The sequence below is a fragment of the Hyla sarda genome, chromosome 4 (assembly GCF_029499605.1).
Source record: "Hyla sarda isolate aHylSar1 chromosome 4, aHylSar1.hap1, whole genome shotgun sequence".
NCBI classification, from domain to species: Eukaryota; Metazoa; Chordata; class Amphibia; order Anura; family Hylidae; genus Hyla; species Hyla sarda.
The window spans coordinates 402,575,016-402,600,829 of NC_079192.1; the positions used below are offsets into that span (position 1 = coordinate 402,575,016).

The window sequence follows — 25,814 nt, forward strand, 5'->3', positions numbered from 1 at the left end:
TGAGACCGGCGATTGGCTGAGCGCAGTATGACTCGCTGACCATCAGCAACCAGGAAGAGAATCGCGGCGGAGACCGGAGCCGGTTACCGGAGGCCCCGGGGGAGCAAAGGAAGGTATGTACATCTTTATTTTTTTTCTGCCGCCAATTTTTATATTCTGGAGTTCTCCTTTAAAGAAGAAGTTACAGGTCTGTGAGAGCCAGAAATCTTGCCTGTTTGTTATTGACCAAATACTTATTTTCCACCATAATTTTCACAAATTCTTTAAAAATCAGACAATGTGATTTTATGGATTTTTTTTCTCATTATGTCTCTCATAGTTGAGGTATACCTATGATGAAAATTACAAAAATTACTTTTTAAGTGGGAGAACTTGCGCAATTGGTGGCTGACTAAATACTTTTTTTCCCCCACTGTAAATTGATTAAGAAAAAAAATAATACTTTGGTAAGAATTTGCCCTTTTATTTGGTTTTTAGGGTTAATTTCTTCTCCTTGAAAAAAAAAATGCTTTAAACAAAATAAATAAAAGGCTTTATACAATACTATAACCAAAACGGAATAAACATAATGACTAATAAATGCTCTTCATACTATAAAACCTGAATAATGTCAGGATGTAATGTCCGTGCTATCAGGGTTTCTGGGAAATGCAGTCAATAGTTCAGATAAGCCACAGTAAGGCAATAAAAATCTGCCATCAATTTTTTATAATTTTTTTTTTTTTTTTTTTTTAAGGCACGAATCCATCAGAAATATTTATTTAAAAAAACGTAAAAGGTTAAACAAATAGAGCAAAGTTAAAATACAGATAGGGGATAAAAATTAAACCGTTGTGCTTATATTTGGAAAGCGCAAGACAGATTGTGGGAAATTCATCAAAGGCGCTTGCCAGACTCCTGCCATTGCAAATCCTCCTGGCAGATTTCGGAGAGCGCAGACCAATTTGTGAAGTCTTTGCACCACAGCGCGACTGGCAGGAGAGTAGAACACAAAACTGCCCGCGGGGTTACAAGTTCACGTCCATGCAAACCGTCTGAGGATAAATCACCCATGATGGAGGAGCCGAATAAGGATTTAAAAGGCTCCCCAGACAAAAGGGGCTAAACGTATGGGACAAAAGGGGAATTTACCACGAAATGACAAAAAAATAGTAAAAAAAAAAAAAAAAAAATACATAAAAAAAAACGTACAATGGAATTATATAGGGCCGCATTCAGAAGTATGTTACAACCTAAAATGTGGATAATGTGGATGGTGCCAGAAAGTTAAACAGAATTGTAAATTACTTCTATTAAAAAATCTTAATCCTTTCAGCACTTATGAGCTTCTGAAGTTAAGGTTGTTCTTTTCTGTCTAAGTGCTCTCTGATGACACGTGTCTCAGGAACCGCCCAGTTTAGAAGCAAATCCCCATAGCAAACCTCTTCTAAACTGGGCGGTTCCCGAGACACGTGTCATCAGAGATAGATAGAAAAGAACAACCTTAACTTCAGAAGCTCATAAGTACTGAAAGGATAAAGATTTTTTAATAGGAGTAATTTACAAATATGTTTAACTTTCTGGAGCCAGTTGATATATATATTTAAAAAAGGTTTTTCCTGGATAACCCCTTTAAACAGATTTGTAAATTAATTGTATTAAAAAAATCTAAATCCTTTCAGTACTTATTAGCTGCTGAATACTACAGAGGAAATTATTTTCTTTTTGGAACCCAGAGCTCTCTGCTGACACCTCTGTCCATTTTAGGAACTGTCCAGAGTAGAAGAAAATCCCCAAAGAAAACATATGCTGCTCTGGACAGTTCCTAAAATGGGCAGAGGTGTCAGCAGAGAGCACTGTGGTCATGATGTCAGCAGAGAGCTTCCAAAAAGAAAATAATGTCCGCTGTAGTATTCAGCAGCTAATAAGTACTGGAAGGATTAAGATTTTTTAATAGAAGTAATTTACAAATCTGTTTAACTTTCTGGCACCAGTTGATTTAAAAAAAAAAAAAAAAGTTTTCTGCCAGAGTACCCCTTTAATATCCAAATGGCCCTCAGCAGAAAAAAAAGACTCCCCGCCCCTGCGGTAGCTGAATTCTCTTTAGGACAGTGTTTTCCAAGCAGTGTGCCTCCAGCTGTTGCAAAACTACAACTCCCAGCATGCCCAGACAACCTTCGGCTGTCTGGGCATGCTGGGAGTTGTAGTTTTGCAACAGCTGGAGGCTCCCTGGTTGGGAAACACTGCAGTAGCGGATACAAAAGAGAGGAAAAACTACAACTTCCAGCATGCCTGGACAGCCAAAGGTCAAAGAATTCAGTTTCTGCCGGGGTGGGGAATCTTTGCTTTAGGAGATGTCCTGCTACTTCTTGCGATGACCCCTTTGAGGTTGGAAACAGACATTCCTAAATGGCATATTTTTTTCTTTTGTTTTTCCATTTTTTATTTATTTTATTTATTTTTTGGGGGTCAGTAGAATGCTCTGGTTATTTTTTTTATTTTTATTTTTTCTGTGTTCCAAAAAGAAAAGAATTTCCACTGTAGTATTCAACAGCTAATAAGTACTGAAAGGATTAAGATTTTTTTTAAATAGAAGTAATTTACAAATCTGTTTAACTTTCTGGCACCAGTTACTAAAAAAAAAAAAAAAAATTTACAAATTTAAAAGTTTTCCACCGGAGTACCCCTTTAAAAAAATAAAAAAAAATAAAAAAAAAAATGACATACATACACATATATATATATATATATATATATATATATATATATATAAATATATATATATATATATATATATATATAAATATATATATATATATATATATAAATATATATATAAATATATATATATATATATATATATATAAATAAATATATATATAAATAAATAAATATATAAATATATATATATATATATATATATATATAAATATATATATAAATATATATATATAAATATATATATATATATAAATATATATATATATATATATATATATATATATATATATATATATATATATATATATATAAAATGCATGTGTACCATTATGCTCCAAAAAAATGGACCTTCGCCTTTCAAACCCTTTTCGTGTTTTTTTTTTTTTATGTTATTGTGTAATGCCTATTGTCCTCCTAAGTATAATTTTTGCTTGGCGAACAGTAGAGATGAGCGAACTTACAGTAAAGTCGATTCGTCACGAACTTCTCGGCTCGGCAGTTGATGACTTTTTCCTGCATAAATTAGTTCAGCTTTCCGGTGCTCCCGTGGGCTGGAAAAGGTGGATACATTCCTAGGAGACTCTTTCCTAGGAATGTATCCACCTTTTCCAGCCCACCGGAGCACCGAAAAGCTGAACTAATTCATGCAGGAAAAGTCATCAACTGCCGAGCCGAGAAGTTCGTGACGAATTGAATTCACTGTAAGTTCGCTCATCTCTAGCGAACAGTATTCGGAAGGGAATAGGGAATCATGGTTCCACATCATTTTATAGAATTGAAAGTATATTTCCCATTCTTACAACTTACAACATATTTAAAGCAAAGGTGACATCAGCAGAAAACCTACGGAATATGAGAACGGGGGTCCTGAGAACCCGTTTGAACGGAGCATCAGTCAAGTATATGCACTGCTACTCCATTCAAATACTATGGTACTGCTAAAAATGGCAAAGGACACCCTTGTAGCGCTCCCGTATCTTCTTCGGTCCCATTAAGTCTTCAAACCGCCGCTTCATGATCAGTGGTGGTCCCAGCATTAAAGGGGTACTCCACTAGAAAACATTTTTTTTTTAAATCAACTGGTGCCCGAAAGTTAAAAATATTTGTAAATTACTTCTATTAAAAAATCTTAATCCTTCCAGTACTTATAAGCTGCTATATGCTCCACAGGAAGTTCTTTTCTTTTTGTCTTTCCTTTCTGTCTGACCACAGTGCTCTTTGCTGACACCTCTGTCCATTTTAGGAACTGTCTGGAGCAGGATAGGTTTGCTACGGGGATTTGCTCCTACTATGGACAGTTCCTAAAATGGACAGAGGTGTCAGCAGAGAGCACTGTGGTCAGAAGAAAGGAAATTCAAAAAGAAAAGAACTTCCTCTGGAACATACAGCAGCTGATAAATACTGGAAGGATTACATTTTTTAAGAGAAGTAATTTGTTTAACTTTCTGGCACCAGTTGATTTAAAAAATGTTTTCCAGTGGAGTACCCCTTTAAAGGGGTACTCTGGTGGAAAACTATTTTTTTTAATCAAGTGGAGCCAGAAAGTTAAATAGAGTTGTAAATTACTTCTATTAAAAAATGTTGGAGTTCATTCTGGTGGCGCTGTTTGCTCTAAACATTACAAAACACTCAAACGGTCTCAAGATTTTAACCATTATAATTTTCTCTTATGTCACTGTTAAAGGGGTACTCCGCTGCTCAGCGTTTGGAACAAACTGTACCCATACTCAGCCCCACACATGAACCACCCCATGCTCAGCCCCACACATGAACCACCCCATACTCAGCCCCACACATGAACCACCCCATACTCAGCCCCACACATGAACCACCCCATACTCAGCCCCACACATGAACCACCCCATACTCAGCCCCACACATGAACCACCCCATACTCAGCCCCACACATGAACCACCCCATACTCAGCCCCACACATGAACCACCCCATACTCAGCCCCACACATGAACCACCCCATACTCAGCCCCACACATGAACCACCCCATACTCAGCCCCACACATGAACCACCCCATACTCAGCCCCACACATGAACCACCCCATACTCAGCCCCACACATGAACCACCCCATACTCAGCCCCACACATGAACCAGCCCATACTCAGCCCCACACATGAACCAGCCCATACTCAGCCCCACACATGAACCAGCCCATACTCAGCCCCACACATGAACCAGCCCATACTCAGCCCCACACATGAACCACCCCATACTCAGCCCCACACATGAACCACCCCATACTCAGCCCCACACATTAACAACCCCATACTCAGCCCCACACATGAACCACCCCATACTCAGCCCCACACATGAACCACCCCATACTCAGCCCCCCACATGAACCACCCCATACTCAGCCCCACACATGAACCACCCCATACTCAGCCCCACACATTAACAACCCCATACTCAGCCCCACACTAAGCCTATGAAACAATATTCTAACATTCAAGCGGAAAGCAAACAAAACTCCAGCTCTCACCCTCCCAGGGTTCCCAATGTGCACAGATGACCTGGAGCCTGGTCGTAAGCAAATCCACAGTAGAAGAAGGAATCCAGCACCGAGGGTATCCGCTAAAACTTCCACTTTTATTGTAACGGTAAAACCATGTGCACATCAACAGAAAACAGTGTATTACCATCTGATGCGTTTCGGAATCAAGCCACATGCACAGCCACCCAAAACAGTGCATTACAATCTGACATGTTTCGGAATGAAGGTACGTGCACATCCACGGAAAACAGTGTATTACAATCTGAAACATTTCGGAATCAGGCCACGTGCACATTTACGGAAAACAGTGTATTACAATTGACGCAATTCGGAATTAAGCCACAAGCTTATGGGTTTCAGAATGAAGCCACATGCACATACACAGAAAACAGCGAATTACAATCTGAAACATTTCGGTATCGGGATACGTGCACATTTACGGAAAACAGTTTATTACAAACTGACGCGTTTCGGAATGAAGCTACATGCAACTCCACGGAAAAGTGTATTATAATCTGACGTTTCGAAATGAAGCCACACGCACACTGACAGAAAACAGTGTATTACCATCTGATGCCTTTCAAAATCAAGCCACATGCACATCCACAGAAAACAGTGTATTACAAGCTGACGCGTTTCAGTATTAAGCTGTAAATGCGCCAGACTGTAATACAATGTTTTACGTTGGTGTATGTGGCTTCATTTTGGAACGTGATGGAATCTGACAGCGACTGAATACCACATCCTGCCAGTCCAGCAACAGAGTTTAAAGGGGTACTCTGGTGGAAAACATTTTTTTTTTTAAATCAACTGGTGCCAGAAAGTTAAATAGATTTGTTAATTACTTCTATTAAAAAATCTTAATCCTTCCAGTACTTATTAGCTGCTGAATACTACAGAGGAAATTCTTTTCTTTTTGGAACACAGAGCTCTCTGCTGACATCATGACCACAGTGCTCTCTGCTGACCCCTCTGTCCATTTTAGTAACTGACCAGAGCAGCATATGTTTTCTATGGGGATCTTCTCCTACTCTGGACAGTTCCTAAAATGGACAGAGATGTCGTCAGCAGAGAGCTCTGTGTTCCAAAAAGAAAATAATTTCCTCTGTAGTTTTCAGCAGCTAATAAGTACTGGAAGGATTAAGATTTTTTTTAATAGACGTCATTTACAAATCTGTTTAACTTTCTGGCAATAGTGGATTTAAAAAAAAAAGGTTTCCATTGGAGTACCCCTTTAAAGACATAAGCTTATCGCATAACGCAACATCACAAGCATACAAGCTAACAAGCACATTATATTTACATGACATACAACTGAGATTAACAAAAGAGCAATGAACCATTTCTCTCCAGCTGAGCAGTCCCTCAGGCCATCAATCAGCCTCTTAAAGCGAAACAAACAAAAATGAGCAGTCCCTTTACCTGGATCAAGGGGCGGAGAGTATACAATTACTTCTCACAGGCCTAACAAATAAAACAGCTCACTGCCTACCTATTATTACTCTCACATTTCAATGAGCGTAATCATCCATTTAAGCATGTCCTACATCATCATCCTCGCACGGTTCATTGACACCGAACCCAGAAGACAATGAGTGTTTATAAACATGATATCATAAACACACATCTTCATTCGAGAAGCAGATTTCCTGTTTTATAAAGGAGAAACATGTTAGTTTATACTAGGGACACAGCCAAATGTATCTGAAAGTAAACATAAAATCCTCTTTAAAAAAAAAAATGTGTTCTATTCTTGCGCCGAAGTATGGATGCCATGACCGCGATTCATTTTCCACGTTCTGGCTGGATTATAAAGTGACTGTGCGGCTGGTGCAAGACATACCGATCCTGGTGTAATCTTGATATATACAGTGAAGAAAAAAAAACAATGTTACCTTTATTTGATAAAGAAATGATCGGTCTATAATTTTAAATTTTCGGGTTTTTTTGAACAGTGAGAGACAGGATAACAAGAAAAAAAATTCTAAAAAATATATTTCAAATAAGTTATGAATTGATTAGCATTTTACTTGGGGAAATAAGTAGTTGGTCCTCTATCCAGTAGCAAGATTTCTGGCTCCTAGGCATCTTTTATACAGGTAATGAGCTGAGAGTAGGAGCACTCTCTTAAAAGGGTACTCCGTGAAAAACATCTTATCTCCGTGCACAGAGCGAACTACACTCCGTGCTGGATAACTGGTGACTACAGCCGCCACGCCCCCCTCCATTCATGTCTATGGGAGAAGGCGTGATGGCTACATAGTAGCTGTCACGCCCACTCCCATAGACATGAATGGAGGGGGCGTGGTGTGACGTCACAAACATGGAAGTGCCAGAAAGTTAAACAGATTTGCAAGTTACTTCTATTTAAAAATCCGAACCCTTCCAGTACTTATGAGCTGCTGTATGCTCCACAGGAAGTTATTTTGTTTTAAAATGTATTTTCTGTCTGACCACAGCGCTCTCTGCTGACACCTCTGTCTGTCTCAGGAACTGTCAAGAGCTGGATAGGTTTGCTATGGGCATTTGCTCCTACTCTGGACAGTTCCAGAGACCGACAGAGGTGTCAGCAGAGAGCACTGTGGTCAGACAGAAAATAAATTAAAAGAGAAAAGAACTTCCTGTGGAGCATACAGCTGCTGAAGTACTGGAAGTTTTTAACAGAAGTAATTTACAAATCTGTTTAACTTTCTGGCACCAGTTGATTTAAAAAAAAAAAATTCACTGGAGTATCCCTTTAAATGTGTATATACTAATCACAATCTAAGGAAAGAGAGAGAAACATGGAGGTGTAAAGAGAGAGAAAGAGGAAAAAGAGGAGAGAGAAAGAGAAGAGAGAAAGAGAAGAGAGAAAGAGAAGAGAGAAAGAAGCGAGGAAAAGAAGAGAGAAAGAGAAAGAGAGAGAAGTAGGGAGAAGGAGAGAGAAAACAAGAGAAACATGGAGGTGAAAAGAGAGAGAAAGAGAGAGAGAGAGAGAGAGAGAGAGAGAGAGAGAGAGAGAGAGAGAGAGAGAGAGAGAGAGAGAGAGAGAGAAAGAGAACAGGGAAAGAGAACAGAGAAAGAAGAGAGAGAAAGAAGAGAGAGAAAGAAGAGAGAGAAAGAAGAGAGAGAAAGAAGAGAGAGAAAGAAGAGAGAGAAAGAAGAGAGAGAAGAGAGAGAAAGAAGAGAGAGAAAGAAGAGAGAGAAAGAAGAGAGAGAAAGAAGAGAGAGAAAGAAGAGAGAGAAAGAAGAGAGAGAAAGAAGAGAGAGAAAGAAGAGAGAGAAAGAAGAGAGAGAAAATGAGAGAGAAACCGGGAGGTGAAAAGAGAGAGAAAAAGAGAGAAACAAAGAGGACAGAAAAAGAAGAGAGAAAGTGAAGAGAGAAAGAAGAGAGTGAAAGACAAGAGAGAAAGAAGAGAGTGAAAGACAAGAGAGAAAGAAGAGAGAGAAAGACGAGAGAGAAAGAGAAAGACAAGAGAGAGAAGTAGGGAGAAGGAAAGAGAAAGGGAGAGAGAAACAGGGAGGTGAAAAGAGAGAGAAAGAGAGAGAAACAAAGAGGACAGAAAAAGAAGAGAGAAAGTGAAGCCAGAGAAAGAAAAGAGTGAAAGACAAGAGAGAAAGAAGAGAGAGAAAGATGAGAGAGAAAGATGAGAGAGAAAGAAAGACAAGAGAGAGAGAGAGAGAGAAAGAAAGAGAAAGAGAGAGAGAGAGAAGTAGGGAGAAGGAAAGAGAAAACGAGAGAGAAACAGGGAGGTGGAAAGTGAGAGAAAAAGAGAAAAACAAATAGAAAAACTAAGAGAAGAGAGATAAAGACAAGAGACAGAAAGACAAGAGAGAACAATAAACAAAGTAAGAACAATAAACATGCAGGGGTATACCAGGAGAATATATCAAGGTCAAATCGGCAGGCAAAATTGAGGACCGAGAACAGGGAAATTATCAGGATCCTAGGAGTAGTACAAGAATGTAGAAAGACCAATCATGGACAACTAAGCAAAAGCAGCTGCCTGTTTAAATATCCTGCTCTCGATTGGCTAACTGGGCCTATAGAAGCGTGACACGTGGCTATGCACTGCATAAAGCCAGCCGACATAACTACAGCGCCAGGTGCTGCCCTATAGGGAGCACATGTGGTGTGGGCACAAGGCAAGGTAGGTGTCTAATAATGCTGTTTGGTGCCATGCCTTTTTCTCAAATTTTTTTTTTGAGAAAACAAAAATTAAACAAATAATCTTCGTCCAGGACTTATAAATACAAAACCAAATGACACAAACTATTAACACTGGCAGGGTGAAGCACCCTATTTGATACTTATGATATTGTACAGGGTACACCTTATTCTTTTTCTACAGTTGATTTAAATAATACCCCCCCCCCCCTTTCATTCACCAAAACTAAATCATAAGAAAAAGATGCTGTTTAAATTTTAAAAACCCAGCCAAATTAGGAGATAAAAATAAATTAAAATTTCAAGCAATTTCCAAAAATTTGATTTACGAGGTGGTTCGGGTGTAAATTGGCAATTTAATCTTGCCAATATTAAAAGAACTCACCAAATTAATGTAACTTTTTTTTTTTTAAATACAAAAAAAAAATCCCATCATTGCTAAATGGGAAATGAATTAGAAAATCACATTAAAACACCTTAAAAATCTGAAATTTTTATTTAAGACAGAAACAGTTTGGGAATGATAGGTTTAAGCTCGAAATACTGGATAGTTTCAAAATCTCTTGACTTGCCAGTTTTTTGGCTCTCCTGGGCACATCTCAACAGCTGCAGTGGAAAGCAACTTCTGAGCTGTCCGATGGCGCCAAATTACATTTACACTGTTTATAAAAACTAAATAACAATAGTTGTAGTTTCTCCAACACCCTTTATTGGTAGAAATTTTCCAAACCACCCTTTACATTCCAGTTGGAACAATTGTTCCTTCACACCATGGCTAAGTTTTATAACCACAAAACTGTTGTAAATTATAATAACCAAAACCGATTGTATTTAATGTTCTCACACGCACTTACATAAAAGTAACAACAGAGTAAAAAAAATAAAAAATAAAGGATGAAAATGTTTTTATTTATGCTTTATAAAAATGATGAATTTTCATATCACAGTTTTCAGGCCTCAATGACCGTGACTAAACCATGTAGGGTGGTAATAAATTTTATAGGACCGTGCATATAAATTCAGTCCAGGTCCGGTCTCCATAGACATGTGACTGTCCTGAGCTATCTGTATCAAGACGTTAGCAGCAGAGCCTGTAAGATTTCAGGGGAGGCCTTAAAGGGGTACTCCCGTGGAAAACTTTTTTTTTTTTTTTTTTAAATCAACTAGTGCTAGAAAGTTAAACAGATTTGTAAATGACTTCTATTAAAAAATCTTAATCCTTACGGTACTTTCCAGGGGCTGTTACCCCAGAGGAAATGCTTTTCTTTTTGGATTTCTCTTCTGTTACGACCACAGTGCTCTCTGCTGACCTCTGCTGTCCCTTTTAGGAATTGTCTAGAGCAGCATATGTTTGCTTTGGGGATTTTCTCCTACTAAAATGGAAAGCAGAGGTCAGCAGAGAGCACTGTGGTCGTGACAGAAGAGAAATCCAAAAAGAAAAGCATTTCCTCTGTTGTAACAGCCCCGAGAAAGTACTGGAAGGATTACGATTTTTTTTTTTATAGAAGTCATTTACAAATCTGTTTAACTTTCTGGCACCAGTTGATTTAAAAAAATAAAAATAAAGTTTTCAACGGGAGTACCCCTTTAAAGCGGTATTCCACTGGCCCCCGTTCGGAACATTTAGTTCCGAACGCTGTGTGCACACTGTGGGGGTCGATCGACCCCCGCAGCATGCGCACAGCGTTCGGAACTAAGTGTACCCAACCCTGGCCAGTGAAGTACCCCTTTAATGGATCAGACTTGTTTTCCCAGCACATCTCACAGATGATCGATCAGGTTGAGATATGGGGAATCTGGAGGCCAAGACACCCCCTTGATCTCTTTGTCACGTTCCTTATTCCTGACTGATTTTTGCAGTGTGGCCAGAACATTAGGGAATCCCGCTGCCATGAAGGTGGGGTCTGTACAATGTTTACGCAGGTGGTACGTGTCACAGTAACGTCCACATAAAGCCAGGACTCAAGATCTCCAAGAAGAACATTGCAATTGCATCACACTACCTCCACAGTCTTGTCTTCTTGCCATAGTGCACCTTACGGCTACATAGCCCGATACACAGCAAGCTGTGAAGCCCTGTGTGTTTTGACCTTTCTAAAACCATCAACCTGTCACTTTGTGTCCTTCTCTGGTATTACAAATTGGGAACACCCCACAAGAGCTGCTATTATAGATTTGCTCTGACCCACTCATCTAGACATCACAATTTAGAAAAATAGACATATGAGTGCTGCCAGCATTGCTGCAGAGGTCGAAGAGTTATGGAGTCAGCCTGTCAGTGCTTAGACCATACGTTGCACTGCATCAAACTGGCCTGCATGGCTGTCATCCCAGAAGGAAGCCCCTTCTTAAGAGGATACACAAGAAATCCTGCAAACAGTTTGCTAAAGACAAGAAGACTAAGGATGTGGATTACTGGAACCATGTCATGTGATCCGATAAGACTAAGATAAACTTATTCGGTTCAGATGGTGTCAGGCGTGTGTGGCACTAACAAGGTGGGGGTACAAAGACAAGTGTGTGTTGTCTACAGTCATGGATGGCGGTGGGAGTGTCATGGTCTGGACCTGCATGGGTGCTGCGGGCACTGGTGACCTACTGTTCATTTAAGGTATCCATGAATGCCAACATGTACTGTGACATTCAGAGACTGGACCGCAGGGCAGTATTCACACTGATAATGACCCCAAACACCTCCAAGATTACCACTACCTTGCTAAAGAAGCTAAGGTAATGGACTGGCCAAGTAGGTCTCCAGACTTAAAGGGGTACTCCGGCCCTAATACATCTTATCCCCTATCCAAAGGATAGGGGGATAAGATGTCTGATCACACTCTGAGCCTCCAGCACTGCAAAGAGCTCACAAAGGTGGGTGATGAATGACAGATTGTGGGGGTCCCCAGCAGCAGGACCCCGCGATCAGACATGCTATCCCTTTTCCTTTGGACAGGGAATAAGATGTATTGGGGCCGGAGTACCCCTTTAAACCTTACTCAGCATCTGTGGGGCATCCTCAAATGGTTTCTGGGAAAGCGCAATGTCTGATCGCGGGGGTCCCGCGGCTGGGGACCCCCGGGATCTCGGCTGCAGCACCCCGCTGTCATTACTGCACAGAGCAAACTCGCTCCGTGCGTAATGACGGGCGATACAGGGGCTGGTGCATCATGACATCACGGCTCCACCCCCTCAGCCCGCCCCCTTAATGCAAGTCTATGGGAGGGGGCGTAACAGCCCCCACGCCCCCTCCCATAGACTTGTATTGAGGGGGCGGTCTGTGACGTTATGAGGGACGGAGCCGTGGTGTCTCGATGCTCCGGCCCCTGTATTGCCCGTCATTACGCACGGAGCGAGTTTGCTCTGTGCAGCTGAGACAGGTGGGTGCTGCAGCCGAAATCCAGGGGGTCTCCTGCGGTGGGACCCCCGCTATCAGACATCTTATCCCCTATCCTTTGCATAGGGGATAAGATGTCTAGGAGCGGAGTACCCCTTTAAGGCAGTGCTCGAAAAAAAAAAAATGGTGGCCACACAAAATGTTGACACTTTGGGCCCAATTTGGATATGTCCACTAAGAGGTGCACTCACTTTTGTTGCCAAGATTTAGACATTAATGGCTAACACTAATGTGTGTCGAGTTATTTTGAGGGGACATAACATTAAACACTGTTAGGCTGGGTTCACACTACGTTTTGTCCCATACGGGAGCGCATACGGCAGGGGGGAGCTAAAAGCTCGCGCTCCCGTATGTCATTCATTTCAATGAGCCGACCGGAGTGAAACGTTCGGTCCGGTCGGCTCATTTTTGCGCCGTATGCGCTTTTACAACCGGACCTAAAACCGTGGTTGACCACGGTTTTAGGTCCGGTTGTAAAAGCGCATACGGCGCAAAAATGAGCCGACCGGACCGAACGTTTCACTCCGGTCGGCTCATTGAAATGAATGGCATACGGGAGCGCATACGGTCACATACGGGAGCGCGAGCTTTTAGCTCCCCCCTGCCGTATGCGCTCCCGTATGGGACAAAACGTAGTGTGAACCCACCCTTATACAGGCTGTGCACTCACTACTTAACATTGTAGTGAAGGGACATTTCTTCAGTGTTGTCACATGAAAACATAGAAAGAAAATATTTACAAAAATGTGAGGGGTGGACTCAACAATGGGAGATACTGTGTGTGTGTATATATTAGGGATCGACCGATTATCGGTTTGACCGATATTATCGGCCGATATTCACGATTTTGGACGGTATTGGCAATTACCTTGCCGATATGCAGATAATGCCACGCCCCCCCGGCCAGAGACGACCGCCGCCGCCGCTGCCCCATTGCCCCCCCCCCCCGATCCCCGGTTTTATAATTACCTGTTCCCGGGGCCCGCGCTACTTCTGGCTCCTGCACGTCCTGCGCTATTGCTGTGCGCTGCGCAATGACGAGTGACGTCCTCAACACGACATCACAGTCAGTGTGCACAGTGACAGCGCAGGACGCTGCCGGAGCCGGAAGTAGTGCGGACCCCGGGAACAGGTAATTATAAAACTGGGGATGGGGGAGGCAATGGGGCAGCGGCGGTGGTGCAGGGGGATAGAAGCGGGCGGCGGTGGTCTCTGGCCAGAGGATAGGCAGGGGGGGGGGGCAGCTGCGGTGGGGTTGGACTAGGGAGGACCCCAGGACCGGCAAGGGGAGACAAGTGGGTGGCGACGGTCTCTGGCCCCGCAAAAGCCGCTGCAGTTCATTGATTTAAAGTGCCCGTTTTAAATCATTGATCTGCAGTGGCTTCTGCGGGCCCAGGGGGGAGGGGAGAGAAATAGCCGGTAACTTATACCGGAATATCAGTATAAGGCCTCAAAGTTCACGGATTATCGGTATCGGCCCTAAAAAATCAATATCGGTCGATCCCTAATATATATATATATATATATATATATATATATATATATATATATATATATATATACACACACACACATATACACACACACACACACGAAAAAAGAAGCAAAGAAAGATAAAAATAAAAACATACAAACATCAGTTAAGCTTAAATGCCAAAATTGGCTTTGTCCTGAAGGGTTAAACAGCGTCTTATGCCTATTCATTATGCCATTATTTGATCTAATGAACAAACATTTTCTGCATTTAACTAAAAAGCTAAACAAATCTATAATTCAGTAAAAAGAAAATAAATCAAGGAGAGCATTGCACTTGCACGAGAACTCGGCTTCTAGCAAATGTTCCATCAAGATAACTGGGAGACAAGTCTCTACTTGTACTCCTTAAGACTCTTTTAGTAATTACTTCCAGATACCCTTCATATTGTTTTTTTTCTTTTCCATTGCAGTTTTTTTTTTTTCCTGCATCTCCTCAGCCTAAGTGGCTGTATTCTTGAACAACCTCTCCCCCCCCCCAGCTTTGTTTAAGTACTCGACTGAAGCGGGCCCTCCGTCCTTTTATCAGTCAGGACCCATACGTGGCGGCATTGAGGTATGTTTGTATCTGCGGCAGGAGATGTGTTGAAAGATGCCTTTTCTTTTTCATGTAAAAGCGTCTTGTCCCACTAATCACCCAATAATGATACTTTCACCAACTCATTAACTGAACAAGACAACAAAGAGCCCATTCTAGGCAGAAGTCTTTCTTGGTGCGCACAGCGATTCACGTTTTTTTTTTTTTACAATTCACTTTCCTTTCAAGAGCACACTTGGTGCACACAGGACAATGGCCGCCCCCCGCTTTATAGTGCGGATCTGTAAGGGCTTTTACTGGAACTCAAACTTCACACAGAAAACTTACGTCTTTCTTGTCAGATGTGATGAACAGCTCTCCCTGTGGGGTGTCAGGGAAGTTAAAAAAATAAAATAAAAAAAATTAACTTTTTGGGAGCCAAAGCCTAATGTATTTTAGACCATTTATACAAGTGTGCATAGTGCCGAGAGCAGGGCCTTAGTAATAAGATCGGCACTAACCGATTATACAAGAAGTAGTAGTTTATCGACTCATCTTCAGAGAGACAGGACTTATGGAGGGGAACGTGTGGAACGTCCCCCCCAAAGCCTAATGAATTTTAGACCATTTATAAAACTGTGCATAGTGTCGAGAGCAGGGCCTTAGTAATAAGAGTTGGCACTAACCGATTAGTAGTAGTGTATCGACTCATCTTCAGAGAGACCGGACTTTTAGTCTATTGCCTTTCTAAGCTTCCGTGTCATGTGTCAATAAAATACTACTTCTTGTATAACTGGGTGAGTGACAGGTCCAATAATATTATTGCACGAGAACACGTTCCCCCCCCCCCCCCCATAAGCACTACCATACACAGCCGCGCCCACAACCTACCATTAAAAGTATTTACCATAAGCCACTTGAGGGCACGTGCCTGGGGCAGCACTTCACAAGGCAATTTACTTTGTTTTTCGGATTTAAAAAAGTGTCTGTTGAATAGCGGATGACACATGACCACTACAGCCAATCAGTGGCCTAAGCAGTTATGTGCTGTACTTGGTATCATGGCGCACTGATGCCAGTGGTACAGGACATGCCATGTCATGTGTTGCCCATAGGTGAGTATGTTTTTTTTTTTTTTTGCTTTTTGGAAGCCAAAGCCTAATGGATTTTAGACCATTTGTAAAAGTGTGCATAGTGCCGAGAGCAGGGCCTTATTAATAAGAGTCGGCACTAACCAATTATGCAAGACGTAGTAGTGTATCAACTCATCTTCAGAGAGACAGGACATTTGGGCTATTGCCTTTCTAAGCTTACGTTATTTGTCAATTAAATACTACTTCTTGTTAAACTGGGTCCAGTAGCGGGTGGGTTCAGCCAGTGGGCGATGGTCCGTATCGCCCTCTTGCGCTTCGTCAGGCCCTGGGGCCTGACGAAGCGCAAGAAAGTAATACGGACCACCGCCCACCGGCTGAACCCACCCGCTACTGTTCCACCTCCCTGCTGTATGTTCCATCTGCAAGGTGAATAAAGACATTATCTGAACGAAGAATTTGTTGTCCGAGGTGAGTGGTCCAAGCTGATTTCTCCACGTGAATGTGTAGTTCATGCTTTGCCTTACTTGAGAAGCACCACATACGGACATTTATTGAGACGAGGCTGTGCATGTCGTGGATGCTAACAAGATGATCCTCAGAGGTATTTTTGATCGGGGCAGTGCCAGGTCATCTATTTCTTATGGTGGTCTACCATTAAAAATATTTACCATAAGCCACTTGAGGGCACGTGCCTGGGGCAGCACTTCACGGGGCAATTTACTTAGTTTTTCAGATTAAAAAGTGTCCGTTGAATAGAGGATGACACATGACCACTACAGCCAATCAGTGGCCTAAGCAGTCATGTGCTGTACTTGGTATCATGGCGCATGTGCTGTACTTGGTATCATGGTGCATGTGCTGTACTTGGTAACATGCCATGTCATGTGTTGCCCATAGGGTAGTATGTTTTTTTTTCTTTTTTTTAAGTTTAGGGCCGCAGTGGTGTCTGGTCTAGGGCAAAGATTAGCTGTGCACTTGTCTCAAAAGTGGAAGAAGATTGGGGGACAGAAGAACAAGCAAAAGATCAGGGATAGGTAGGTATTCCTTTCTTTCAATTTCCTACCCCAACAGCATATTGTTGTTTTTTTTAGCAAACACTGGAATACCCCTTTAATGCTACAAACCTGGGGTCCAGTGGTTGCTTACCTCTCCAGGCTTCAGCATTGTCCTGGATGTAACTTTCCACATCCTCTTTGCCCTGATTACTGAGATGAGTGCAGAGAGGGGAAAAGGGAGGACTGTGCAGCTGTAATTGTACAGCCATCCACAGTTTTTTCCCTAAGATATCTGAATATATGCGCCTAGCGCTCTCACACAGAGGAATATATATTATATATATATATATAACACTTCTGTGGGCACTCACCCCTCCCTTGCTGCATAATAAGGTGCAGCCTCCCTTCCCTTAAAGGGGTAGTCTACTGCCCCAGCATCCAGAACATTTTGTTCCGAACGCTGGGTGCGGGCTGCGGGGGGTCGTGACATCACGACCACGCCCCTCGTGATGTCACGCAATGCCCCCTCAGTGCAAGTCTATGGGAGGGGGCGTGGCTGTCACTATGCCCCCTCCCATAGACTTGCACTGAGGGGGCTTTGCGTGATATCAAGAGGGGCATGGCCGTGATGTCACGACCCCCATAGCCCGCACCCAGCGTTCGTTCCAAAATGTTCTGGATGCTGGGGCAGTGGAGAATCCCTTTAAATGATTTTGATGGAATCACATTGTACTTTCTTTCCTGTGTGTGAATAGGATAAGAGGGACAATTAGAGACATTTCCTATCCATTGACAAATGATCCAATCTGGAGCCTAAAAGGAACATTTCCTAGAATTGCCATTTCGATCACTATATGTGTATGTTCACGCTAGGAAATCATTGCCAGGAAGATTCCGTCTGAGCAGCCACTGCTGATATCCATAATTGACAGCAATGCAGTCCAATGCACAGTTCTGCCAAAAGAATAAACACGTTCATTCTTTCGCTGGGTAAATTTCCGCTGCTAAAATTCTGCAGTGTGAATGGGTCAGGGGGAAGACCCATTCATACCACTGCTTGATTTGTGCAATGAAATCTCAGAGTGGAATTAAAGGAGTAGTCCACTGCAGACTATTCCTCCTTCGCTGTGCACGGGCTGGAAAAAAAAAAAAAATAGAAAACAAACTTTCACTTACCTTCCTGCGTTCCCTCGAAGCGCCGCTACAGCTGATGGGTCCTCTGGTCCGTCTTCTTCCTACTTTCGTGTTCACAGATCGTCACATGGCGCTCAGCCTATCACTGGCCGCAGTGTTGTCCGGTCTGAGCCGGTGATAGGCTGCAGCGCCATGTGACGATTCATGCACTCGAAAGAAGGCTGACGACCGTACGGCCGATCAGCTGTAGCGGTGCTAAAGGGGAACGCAGGAAGGCGAGTGAAAGTTTGTTTTCTCTCTTTTTACAGCCCGAGCACAACAGAGATTAGTTAAAAGGGTTCTCCATCACAAGGTGATTTTAGTAAATACCTGGCAGACAGTAATGGACATGCTTAGGAAGGATCTGCGCTTGTCTTGGGACTAAATGAATATGTTGTGAGATTACCATAACACTGTGGCTAGCTTTTTGTGAACTGGTATTTCCTGTTTGAGTTTTCTTCTTTTGCCTACAAATCCCATAATTCTATTTCCCTCCCTCCCACACATCAGCCACCCCACCCACTGAAACATAAATAAGCTGAATCCATTCTAAAGACCTGTGGTTTTCAATAAGGGTGCCTACAGCTGTTGCATTAGTTGCAGATTGATCTCTCTCCCACCAAGCGATCGCTCCACCCAGTGAAGCAGACAGGCTCCCTGTCATCAGCTGACTAGTGAGTAAGGTCTCGGCCGCATTGCAACATGGGAAAAATCTGAGACAACAGTCATTTTGCATGCTGTTAAAAATAAATATTGGGGTGAAAGTCACAGAAGAATTGTGAGAAAACCGTCACACACAGGTAAAGACACTATATTATGAACTACGCTAACTTTACAGCCCCTGTAGCATAGTCAGATAAAAAAAAATCCTGGAATACCCCTTTAATGTGACCATACCCTAATGGAGGTCCTTGTCCCCCATTCCTCTTCACTGCCCAAATCAGCCCCTCAGACTTTGACAAGGTAGGGGGTTGTCTACTTTAGATGTCCTTTTTTTTTTTGTTAGAAGGGTCCATCAACAATAGTTTGACCACAGGACGTGAAGCAACCCAGCAACAAGTGTTCAAATCTCCTGCTACACCCCCGGAAGGGAAATCAGGCAACGTACGGGGCATGGACATGATGAGTCCTTCATAGAGAGACTATAGGTGCTAGATGGGGGAACATCTTCTCTTAACTCAAAATTGGGTTTTCTAAACCAGTATCCCCCCTTAGTAAATGAGAAATATGCTGTTCATATGATTTATTTAACAAAAAAAAAAAATTGCTGTCCCATTCGGACATATCATTTTTTTGCCATGTTGCGCTTCCGAGTAATTTTCAAATGACCTTTGAAATTTGCACTAAACTATTTACTCTAAACTCGAAACGTGAAAAGCCACAATTAACATGTGCATCCAATTTTTGTAATCTAGTTTTGCGGCTCGCCATGTAGAATGAGGAAATTAGTTTGACAGCTTTGACAGAAGCAGGAAAGACGAAACTTTGAGAGAAAGAGGGAAAAAAAAATAAAGAAATAAAAAAAGCATAAAAGGGGAGTCTGGGAATGTTTTCTTTAAGACAGTGTATCAAGCCCGTTGTAGCCTCAGACCTCAGATCGACTGCACAGTCCCGGCCAAGACTCTACTGTTTTATTTAAATGAGTGCTTCTAAATCCCTTTTCTAGTGGCTGATAAGAACATGGATTTATGCTTCCCATGCTCAGAGGATGAAAGTTTATGATATTTCAATGAACCTCTTACCGATAGCTTTGTGCTTTCACATTTTACCTGTAGCAAAGCCAAAACAGACTCCAGCTAAATACTGTCTAGGAGATTGGATTTCATTAATCACGTCTTTTTAATTTCCAGGGCTCAGTATTCAGGAAGCTCCGGGAGAATATAATCAAATTTACCAGCACTTTATCAAGCGCTTCTAGAAGCTTGAACCTATTACTATAGACCCTCTCCGATCCAACCCTGGACTAACTTTGTTTCTACATGGATGCTTAAAAGCTTCTTAAAGAGCCAGAGCTCTGTCTTCAAAGAGCAGGGAAGGTTGGGTCCTTCCTACAGAACTATTATACAAGCTATGACATTTACAAAACTAATAGTAATACAGTGGGGCAAAAAAGTATTTTGTCCGCCACCAATTGTGCAAGTTCTCCCACTTAAAAAGATGAGAGGCGCCTGTAATTTTCATCATAGGTTATAACCTCAACTATGAGAGACAGAATGAGAAAAAAAATCCATAAAATCACATTGTCTGATTTTTAAAGAATTTAAAATGAGTCCTGGGATAAATTATGTTTTACAGGAAAATACTGAATTTAGTAAGAAAAAAACCCCTTTATAACGCTAAACATTGAAATGCCCTTTCTATCCCATGCAGGTCTCAGATAGGAAACCTGACAGGACCACATTTGAGGGCCAAATTCCAGTAAAATAATATTTTACCTTGTTATTGTATTCTAATAAAAAAGCTCTATTGGAGTCTCAGCAGTAAAAAAAAAAAAAAAAAAAAGGAGTCTTGAGGGCTATATTGAGGCTTCCTGATCTGAAAATGTAATGAACATGATACATTTCTGTTTTTTGAGAACAGTAAAGGAAAGATGGTCAATCATTAGAGGTCAATGGATTAGCTAAAAACTCATACAGACCATCAAAGCTGATGGGGGCAAAAACCTGTCTAGATCAACCTTATTATTTCTGCATTTGTAATCCACTGCAATGGGTGGCTGCAGCTAAGATGACCAAGTAATGAATGGGACAGGATGGGTCCTCCAAATAGAGCGCTGCTCTTTGTTTGCTCTGCTTTCACTAAAGGTGGCCATATACCTTAGATAACTGTCTGCCAAACCCTACTTTAGCCAATATCTGCACCTTCCGACAACTTTTCTCCTGCACAAAGTCATTTTCTTAAAATGTTCCTCAATAACTTGAGCAGAATACACTACCGCAACGTTGCTCTGGCGGCTTCCCTCCCTTGAGAACAAAAGGATTGGGCATGTTGAGATCCAACTGGACAATCCTTCTTTCAATTACATCTGTTGCTGGGAAGAACAGTTGGGACAACCCATACCCATTAGATGGTCAGCTGGTCCGGCCAAAATTGGCAATCTCGTCTGACATGTTTATGAGCTTCTTAAAGAGGAAGTATCTGGTGAAAAACTTATAAGTTTTAGATCAAGAGGGGTCTGACCACTGGGGGACTCTTACAATCTCCTAAACGAACTCCCGGCTACCATATATCTCTATGTGAGAGCTGTTCAGAGCGACTACTGCTTCAAAGTAAATGTCCACTCTTTCACTCAGGGGGCAAGGCATAAGATCCAGCCAAGCCTAAGGATGATGTGTTATCTTGGGAAAGAAGGAGGGCCCGAGAAGCTGCTGAGACAACACCATACTGACAATGAGAGGACTACACAACTTTCTGTCAGGGGTATTTCAAGCAAAATCATGCTGAAGCCAGTACAATATGTAATAACACTAAATTAGTAAGTGTAAGTAATGTGTCCTGGGGTTATAGTGTTATTATTGTGAAATTTCTCCCCTGACAAGTAACATGAAGGAAATTAAGAATTTCAAATACTGAATTTTAAAGTTGGCCATCCACTGAATCGGTCGACAGCTATCTCACCCAATCCACCCACACACATGCACACTTGGCTTGGCTAAATATTTTTTTAATTGGGAGAAGGCAGTAGAAATACTACATGCCCAATACTTCTCTTGTCCAACATTTGCCATCAGGGGAGAGTTATGGCTGAAATGGTAAGTTCGGCTAACACGTACCAAATCTGAATGGACAGCTTAAAGGGGCAAGTCTATGGGAGGAGGCGTGGCGGCCGCCACACCCCCTCCCATAGACTTGCATTGAGGGGGCATGGAGTGACGTCATGAGGAGCGTGGCCTTGACGTCACGACCTCTGCCACTGGCTCCAAGCGGTCCGAACGCTCGGGCAGTGGAGTACCCCTTTAATACTCATGGATGAGATATGTTTCTGCCACAGGTATCGGACAGCAGCTTATTTTCTTCTCCTTATTGAGAAAACATGCGTGCTGGGCCAAATTGAGCAAACAAGTGTATGAAGGGGTCAGGAAGAAAAAAAGGTCGGCCAAACACTCTGCATGTAATTACTGCCCCCCCCCCACACACACACAGGAAAAGAAATGTAGGCCTCCACCCTTTTTCCAATTATATACACATATAAATAAAATACACAACTAGTAACTTTTATGGTATGACGGGTGTCGTCTTTGTTGATTTCCACAAGTTCCCGGTGTAGGATCTAGGTCTGTTTCTATTTCTGCCGGGGAGAATTGTGTTTCATATTTAGCCATTTGGCATTCCAGAAGACAAATGTAATGCTTTGTCAGTATGACATGTTTATACCAACATGCCGACCTTTCCATTCTAATTAAGTGCCATGTTGTTCAAAACCGGGCCGCCCGTGGTGGATACAGTCATTAACCTCAATCTTCTTAAAACAACACTGCGGATTGTCCGCCACGTTAGACCGAGAAGCAGAACCATATCCCAATCTCTGCTCTTGCACTGGAGAAACAGGATTCAATGTAATTGTTAATTCGGTGGTTATAAAAAAGCAGGTTGATAATAGTCAACCACTCAATATAGACCCCTATCTACTAGCTGGAGAAGAGCAGAGAGAAGCTACAAAAAACGTCTACCACTCTGGAGGACATGGCACGTCTAAGTATTACAATGGTAAACCATTAAATGGGTGCTGTCAGATTTAAAAACATTTTGTATGTTGTACATCTTGGCAAAACATTAACCTTTCCAATATACTTCATAAGAAAATTTTATTTTCTTTTTATAGAAATCATGGCTTGGTCCAAGCTGAAGCACAGGCATGGACAAAGTCCAGTAAGTGAGGGTGGGCTAGTACTACTCTGTGTCTGATAGGACAGGAGAGAGCATAGAGGAGTGCTATTAGACAGGAGAGAGCATAGAGGAGTGCTATCAGACAAGAGAGAGCACAGAGGAGTGCTATCAGACAGGAGAGAGCACAGAGGAGTGCTATCAGACAGGAGAGAGCACAGAGGAGCGCTATCAGACAGGAGAGAGCACAGATGAGTGCTATCAGACAGGAGAGAGCACAGAGGAGTCCTATCAGACAGGAGAGAGCACGGAGGAGTGCTATCAGACAGGAGAGAGCACGGAGGAGTCCTATCAGACAGGAGAGCGCACAGAGGAGTCCTATCAGACAGGAGAGAGCACAGAGGAGTGCTATCACACAGGAGAAAGCCCAGAGGAGTGCTATCAGACAGGAGAAAGCCCAGAGGAGTCCTATCAGGCAGGAGAGAGCCCAGAGGAGTACTATCAGACAGGAGAGAGTACAGAGGAGTGCTATCAGACAGGAGAGAGCACAGAGGAGTGCTATCAGACAGGAGAGAGCACAGAGGAGTGCTATCAGGCAGCAGAGAGCACAGAGGAGTACTTTCAGATATGAGAGAGCACAGAGGAGTGCTATCAGACAGGAGAGAGCACAGAGGAGTGCTATCAGACAGGAGAGAGCACAGAGGAGTGCTATCAGACAGGAGAGAGCACAGAGGAGTGCTATCAGACAGGAGAGCACAGAGGAGTACTATCAGACAGGAGAGAGCACAGAGGAGTCCTATCAGACAGGAGAGAGCACAGAGGAGTGCTAGACCACCTTTCTAATATACTTCTTATGAAGTATATTAGAAAGGTTAATGTTTTTCCAAGATATACAACATATAAAATGTTTTTGTATTTGATAGTTTTAAGATTTATATATTAAAATGAAAAGAAAGTCCAACAGTGTCACTAAAATCACTGTTGCTTTCTGCAGAAGCTAAAGGAGACATCCTTGGATTCAAGGGCATGTAGGACACTTATACAGAAAGATTTCAAACTCCAAGATTTGTAAAATTCTCAAACTTTATCTTACAAAAACACATCACAGATCATGCAGACATGTTTCGAACAGTTAATTGTCCTTAATCATGGCTGAGTAGAAGCTCCACAAAGGGCAAAATACTGTGGGTTTACACACACACACACATATACACACACACATATATATATATATATATATATATATATATATATATATATATATAATATTTGTGCGTCCATAACCCTCTGGTCTGAATGTGCCAAAACAGGACAAATCCCTAAACATTAGCAGATCTCGGACCATGAGAATGTAGACATGTTGATCTTGTGCTGACGGATTTGCTCTGTTTGGCAAATTCAGATCATGTTTTTTATGTGAATGTCCATAGTATTTGTCCTATTTGGGAATGATTACACAGCCAGGATTAAGAACTGTCAGAAACGTGTTTGCTCTATTAATGTATTTTTTACACAATGTTCAAAAAAATGTAGGTGGACAATCCTCCTTTTTTGTTAAAGTACAGATGTTCTTAAAATTATCTAAAGGCCTATTTTATACCATGACTTTCCTGTATAACAAGTTACATGCAAATTAAAGTATAGACCTGCCCAAATAACACAACTTTACATGCACTCAAATGCTATACCTAATTTGTTAGCAACGTGTCTTATTAAAGGGTGCTGGTTTTAAAATGACCCAACCTTGATAGGTGCAAATCCTACATAAATATTTCCAATCAATGACGCTATGGAGTAGCCCTAAGATTCACAATCTAAACTAAAGACTCCCAAAGGGTTTATTGAGACATAGTGGTCATAGAGGGACCACTTCCTCCTCTTTTCCCACCTTCCTTTTCTCTCTTCCGTCTCTTTGGGAGAGCTCTGGGGAGTTATGGGTTCTTGGAAGGTGGAGTAGTAAATCTTACAGAAAATGCACCATGGAAAATTGATTATGCAAATTAGCTCTCCTCCTGAAGGAAAAAACGGTCAAAAGGTGGCACTGGAGATAGAACTAATTTGCATACTAACTGGGACACTATAATAGTCAGATTTCTACTAAGCTTGTAATACTTTGGCTTCCATTTGGTTATATGTAGTCGAAAGTGAGGAACCATAAAAATATCTATGGGACACTTCATTTTAGATTGATCTGAAGCTGTTGTGCTATTACATACAATTCCATTTCATTGTATGACGAATGTCTCTAGACATCCTCTACCTGGTGAAGGCTGTCGTCATACGTACATATGAACTTGATCTTGGATTTCTGTTAGGAATCACGGCAGGTGGAAAGCAGGTGGTGGAACCTCTGGGCCTGTGTGGAAGTAGACGTGAGCCGTGCCAGGGAGCGGGGTCTAAGGTGCCACTGGCTTTCACCAGAGCCCCCCACAAAGCGGGATGGTGGCACCCAGGTCGCTACCCCTGACACGACTCGTCCACACAGGTAGCTGGGGGGGTGACATGGCATTGACAATGACTTGCAGAACGTGGCAGAAGAACAGGGCTGAAACACAGGTATAGGGTAGCAAGGAACAGATACACAGTAACAGGAGCACAGGACTTCACAATGGCACAGACTACCAAAGATCTGACCCAGGGAACAGGGAGGAGCAGATACTAATGGACAAGGGACAGGTGCAGACACATTTAAGAAACAGAGCTTCGGCACGCACGCTCTTGGGGGCCAAGGCACGCACGCCGGAGCTGCGGGGACACCAGGAAGCGGAGACAGAAGAAGGTGAGTGATGGGCTGAGACTCGCATGCGGGCACGTTCCGCGATGCGAATCTCAGCCCCGCTGGCAGCGGGGACAGGGAGCACTCACAGCCGGAGAGTACGGCCGGAGCGCCACTGTAACAATTTCTATTAAATGGTCAATTTGGACAAC

The 25,814-nt window shown here is 42.3% G+C and overlaps 1 protein-coding gene across 10 annotated transcripts in view; it reads right to left on the reverse strand.

The window, feature by feature from the left end:
- Nucleotides 1–25,814, reverse strand: part of SCUBE1 (signal peptide, CUB domain and EGF like domain containing 1) — a 278,625-nt gene that overhangs the window by 141,952 nt on the left and 110,859 nt on the right. Inside the window, exon 1 of one of the 10 annotated variants that reach the window (XM_056517394.1) lies at nt 16,563–16,651. The exons of the other annotated variants lie outside the window; for them this stretch is intronic. The gene's annotated coding sequence lies outside the window, so the exon portion shown is untranslated. Of the gene's footprint in view, nt 1–16,562; nt 16,652–25,814 lie in introns of those variants that run through there. 10 annotated transcript variants of the gene reach the window in all.